We start from the raw sequence: 6,000 nt of genomic DNA, 5'->3' as shown, positions 1-6,000 counted from the left end.
CGGCACAATTAACACAAAAGGTAAAAACATAAATCGAAGCATTCATTATGACGTTTTAAAACAGTTGTAATTGTTCCATGTTTTAAATGAGTCCAATTAAAGCCCGCGCGTGATTTATTGTTTAACAATTATAATTACGTTCATTAATAATTTAATTCCGCTTCCATTTTGAGTAAAAGTCGCGGTAATTGCTTCGCGGTCGGAAGACGGAGTTGTTTGTTACAAACAATCAGCTTTTAAGTAGACAAATAATGTTTTTAGGGTTCCGTACCTCGAAAGGAAAAAACGGAGCCCTTATAGGATCACTTTGTTGTCCGTCTGTCTGTCTGTCTGTCTGTCTGTCTGTCAAGACCCTTTATCTTAAGAACGCGTAGACGTATCAAGCTGAAATTCACATGAAATACTCGGGTCTATTGTCCCTTTAGGCTGTGAAAATATCAAGCTTCTAAGCCAAGCCAATCAAAAGATACAACCGATTATGTCGATATTTTCAACAAATTCTCGACACTCGCAAAGGAATCAAAACCTACAGGGTACTTCCCGTAAACTCAGAATCTTGAAATTTGGCATGAAGCATTGTTATATAATGCAAATATAGGAAAAATTGCGAAAATCTCATTTTTTTTTGTTATATAATATAATAAAAATATTTTAATAAAATGAAACTTACTACCTTATTTCTCACGAACGAATAAAGGTACCAAATTGAAATTTATACCAAATACCTAGGTCTATTGTCCCTTTAAGCAATGAAAAAATCAAACTTCTAAGTTAACGCGATCAAAAGATACAGCAGTTTTACCGACACCTTAGACGAATTTCCGTCACACGCTAGGGAATCAAAACCTACAAGGTACTTCCCGTGAACTCAGAATCTTAAAATTCGGCACGAAGCAACGTTATATAGTACAGATAAAGGAAAAATTGCGAAAATGATAAATTTGAAGTTACATAAAATATTAAAATATTATTTTTGCTTACATGACATAAAATATTTTTTTAATAATTATAAACTTACTACCTACCCTTTTTCACATGAACGCGTAGAGATATTAAAGTTTTGAATAAAAAGTGAAATTCATATCAAACACTTCTTAAATATAATGGCCTCTAAACTGTGAAAAATTTTAAATCATTCAAAGGTCATTGGGCACCTTAGTATGAAAACCATACCCACGGCGGATACGAACGAAATATAGCACAGTATAATGATAAAGGCTCTGATTTACTATGGCATTAGTCGCATCAATGTGAACCATGGGAATCTAGAGAAAATCAGGTGTAAACATCAAATATTTTCCTCATTTCAATGGGGAATTTAAACGACCAAGTTTGACGGATCTGAGAAATCATTTCTTTGTAGTGAAAGAGTATACTCGCCGTTTACTTCCATTGTCATCAGGTCAGGATCTGATGATGGAAATCCTGAGAAATCGAGGGCAACTATCAGAAATTGTAGGCATGCATAGGATTAAAACTTGATTCTCAGATGAATGTCTGTTGAAACTATCAAACAGTGAAGGTTTAGAGCTTATCTGATGATGGAGACGTGAGAAAGTCGAGAGAACTCGGTATGTTTTAGTTACGTCGTGTTTGGGCTTATATTATTCGTATTGACGAGAACTTTTCACAAAAGTTAAAAATAAAAACTTTTTACAAAAAAAACAACTTCTAAAACAACAAGAAAACTGTTTATATGCATCGGTCTAGATCTCGGTGGTTAAATAAATATAGATGCATCCTCTAGACACCGACTTCTAGACCGATGCACCTAACATCTTTTTAATTTCTTTCTTGCTTCTGTTTTCTTGTTGCTTTTTTATATGATTGAAGTTGGATTTTTTTGTAAAATGCTACAAAATAAAATAATGCCGACTTTATAAAACAAAGAAAGGGACAGAATTACACTTTTGTCAAGGCTCTAGAAACGTAAAGCCAGCAGCCCCGAATCCTACTCTCTAGAAGTCGTTGTTACAATTCGACAGCTACAAGTCGTCAGGCGGTTTCGAAAAAAACCTGAAACTGGGGCTCTTTAGGTGATTAATCCCTCAAAAATAAAAGATCCCATTCCTGCAATGGCTGCTTTAACCCAAGTTAGTAGTGAATTCTCATCACCTAAAATAAAATAAGCTCCAACACAAGGTTACGTTATAAATTGTAAAGGAGTTCCCATAACTATATCTGATCTTAGCTGTCGATCCCACAATGGCAGTCAAACCTATCTTTTTGGAAAGTCTTCGTCAATACGAATAAAATAAGCCCAAACACGTGGTAGTTGCAACATACCGTTCGGGAGTTCCCTTGACTCTCTGTAGTCTCCATAATCAAATCAGCTCCAAACCTTCACTGTTTACCAGTACCCTCAAAAATACACTCACATGTCTGGTTATGACTCGATGCGTGCCTACAATATTCAAGAGTTGCCCTCGATTTCTCAGGGTTTCCAGATCCTCATCAGATCCTGGTCATCCGGATTGGCACCTTCCTTCTTTATGAAATGTCTTTAGCAATAAAAACTAGCATTGCAACCTGTACAATCCTCTGAAACTGCTTGTCTTTTATATTTTTCAAACGATCCTGGACATTCGTCTCCATGGAATTTTAATAAAATATTTATATTCAAAGAAACGTCATACCATTCTCCACGATTTAAAACTACTTTGATTCATGTTCGCCACTTTTTACAAAGCGGGTCAGATATGCCCCATGACCTTTAAGACATAATTAGTTATTTTCAATCAGATTTCTGAATGATGACTATAAAATGTTGTATATAAATAACTTCAATAAAATAACTTTTACAAGGTACTGGCCTACTATTTTAGTTATATTATAAAATAAAAAATATTAACTATTTTGACTGAACGGTTGGCACGAAACTCACTTTTTATCTATACAGCATTTGTACGGAACCCTCGGTGCGCGAGTCCGACTCGCACTTGGCCGGTTTATTTTATTTAGTACACCGTCCTTCGAGTTGTGAGTGAAAAACGTGTCTTATTGTGAAGTGCTTTATTTGTATAATTGTGACAATATTGAGTCGAGAAGACACTAAATATTTCGAGTGTAGTGACGTGTTGATACTAAACGTTGTGTTCAGCGTGAGTCGCGTCAACATTGTAGCGCGTTGTGTGTGTCGCTGCAGTGTGTCGCGCGACCAAACAGACAGTTTTACTGTACCGTGTTACTGAACAAACTTCAAGTGTTACCTGCAGGAATGTGTCGTCTGTTTGTGTAAATATTGCTGCATTTTCACAAGTCAATATTTTGAGGAAACCATGATGTTATAAGGGTGTCTTTGATACATGTAGTGGACTTGCAGTATCAGCGTCAGATTGTCCGTCTGTAAAAGAGAAAAAAGTATGAGTATTTTGATTAATACTTTTGGTAACTAGGAATTCCTTTGATAACGTGAATTCATACCTCACATGTAAGAAACAGATTTTATATTTCAAAAAAATGTTATAATAATTATAATGTGTATTTGTCTATTGTCGTGAATGGTTTATGTCTTCTAAACATTGTAAGATTGTGAAAGCCGTGAGTGACAAATAAGAAAGCCATCTCAGTCGACAGTACTTAGAATTTAGTCTCGTCTGTACAAATGTGTACACATATGTATGTACATACCCTCCAATACATACGTACTCACAGTTGAAGAAATGAGCAAATATGTGTCGCTTACACTTCACTACCAAGTGGAAAGGCTTCTGAGAGCGATCTTAAAAAGGCACAATTTCACGAAAACGGAATGGAAGTTATTTTTTATATAATAATGTTAAATAATGTTTAAGGAACGCCCTTCATGTTATATTTGTATTTACACAACATTGTAAAGATGCATATTCTTGAATTAAAGCATATTTTTATCAAAAGATTTCAAATGTTCCATAATATCTCAATATCGGAAACTACATCGATACTTAGTACATTTTACCCAGCATCAGTTTGTACCAGAAATAGTCACGATTATAGCTAGGTACTTCAATAAATCCCCTCTAAAAGCCTATTTACTATTAATAAAAAAGTATACATATGTCTTAGGAAACTTCCACAAATCTAAGTATAATTTATTTCAAAATATCTCTTTGACGTAACCTTCGACGTCGTTATATAGCGCGGTTGTACATGCTACGTGATTGATGGATCGATCGCACTGTACTTGAACACTATCGCGGCCCTTCGCGAGCGATGACTGATGGAGCAGCATGTAGGCCAAGCTTTATGCAGCCCTGAGCCCAATCTATATCTATACCATGATGTAAACTGTATTCTAATATTTGAGGAGGAAATATAAGATTGTTTGTCGGACTCTCGCACGAAGGTTTCCTTACCATTTATAAAGACACGGATATAAAATAAATACAAATGACTTGATTAACGTGGTTTTATTTGGGCAGAGTTTCCCCTTACAATTATACAAATCAAATGCAATCACACAATCAACTCTTCTGGCTTTTATATGGCTGGCTGGCGGCTACTTCACCTCCCACCTCTTGAAATTTGGCGGCAAGGCTTGCGCGGTAGGAAGTGACGTAGCGGCTTGGCGTGGCGGGCTTGACAGCTGACTTAATGGCGGCTAGCGACATCTAGCGTTACATTCGGCCATCCTGTAACAATTGCTCCCGCAATGGGAACAACACAAATTATTACAAGCGAGTTCAGAACGAGTTGAATTAAGGGGGGGGGGGGGATGAACTTCGGCCTAGCTCTCAAGAAGATCCAAAAGATCTTCGGTCTCCAATTGTTCATCCACACTACTGGCACTATCGGACATAGAAGCAACACTATGATAGGGTCGTAGGGAGTCAGCAGAAACTAAGCTTGTAAACTTCTTGTATCCCCTAAGACCTTTTATACTTCTCAATTTATATCGGTCATTTCCTAAAACATTAATTATGACATATGGACCAGAATATAAGTCATCTAATTTAGAATTAATCTTGTTACCGCTAGTAGTCGGCGCTTGGCGCCAAAGTACGTAATCACCTTTTTTGTAAACCCTACTGTTTTTACGCCTCTTGTCAAAGTTGCGTTTCATTCTGTTACTAGCTATTTTAATTCGATTGGAAGCCCTATTACGTCTAGCTTGCACTGGCTCAGAGGGACGACCTGGGATGGAGACATCACATACTGACCTACCTGCCCGAGCAAACATTAAATCGTACGGCTTATACCCTGTCGTATCATTAACGGTGTTATTAATGCCCCATATGATATTTGGTAAACTATTGTCCCAATTATGAGAAGCCTCGCTAGGTTCCGTAGCCCTCAACGCATCGAGAATAGTGCGATTCGTACGTTCTACTTGACCATTTGACCTAGGACATGCAATAGTCGTTAAAGTGTGTCTGAATTGTTTTTCTGTTGTAAATTTCTTGAAGTATCTACTCGTAAACGCCTTGCCATGATCAGAAACTAAGTGATCTGGGAAACCAAATAAACTAAATATGCGTTTTAAAGCTCGAATTGTCTCTATAGAATTGACGGTACGTGTAGGCTCAGAAATAACGAATTTAGAAAAAGCATCTGTCAATACTAGCATGTATTGATACCCTTTCTTAGTTTTGCTAAAGGGGCCCAAGTGATCGATATGTACCATCTTCATCGGTTCAGTAGGTTTAGGAATTGGGTGTAATTTACCCTCCTTCCTACCGTATTCTCCTTTACCGTATGCACAATGTAAACAGGAAGTCACATATTTACGTATGAATCGGGTCATTTTGGGAAACCAAAAATCATTTTTTATAAGTTCGGAGCACCGTTTCAATCCTACATGGCCAATATCATCGTGATGCATTTGTAATATTTTCCATCGCGCAAAATTTGGCACAACTAATCGGTTACCGTGAAGAGTTTTACGATACAGCCTATTTTCAACAATTACATAGTTATTCACTATATCACTATCGGTGCACCCACCTTGCAACAAATCAATAATACGTTTAGACTTCTCATCCTGGCATTGCACTGTACTAAACCAATCGTTTACTTCTAAAC

The sequence above is a fragment of the Helicoverpa zea genome, chromosome 26 (genome assembly GCF_022581195.2).
Source record: "Helicoverpa zea isolate HzStark_Cry1AcR chromosome 26, ilHelZeax1.1, whole genome shotgun sequence".
Classification (NCBI taxonomy): Eukaryota; Metazoa; Arthropoda; class Insecta; order Lepidoptera; family Noctuidae; genus Helicoverpa; species Helicoverpa zea.
The sequence above is the reverse complement of the archived record's forward strand: the minus strand, read 5'-3'. Positions refer to the sequence as shown.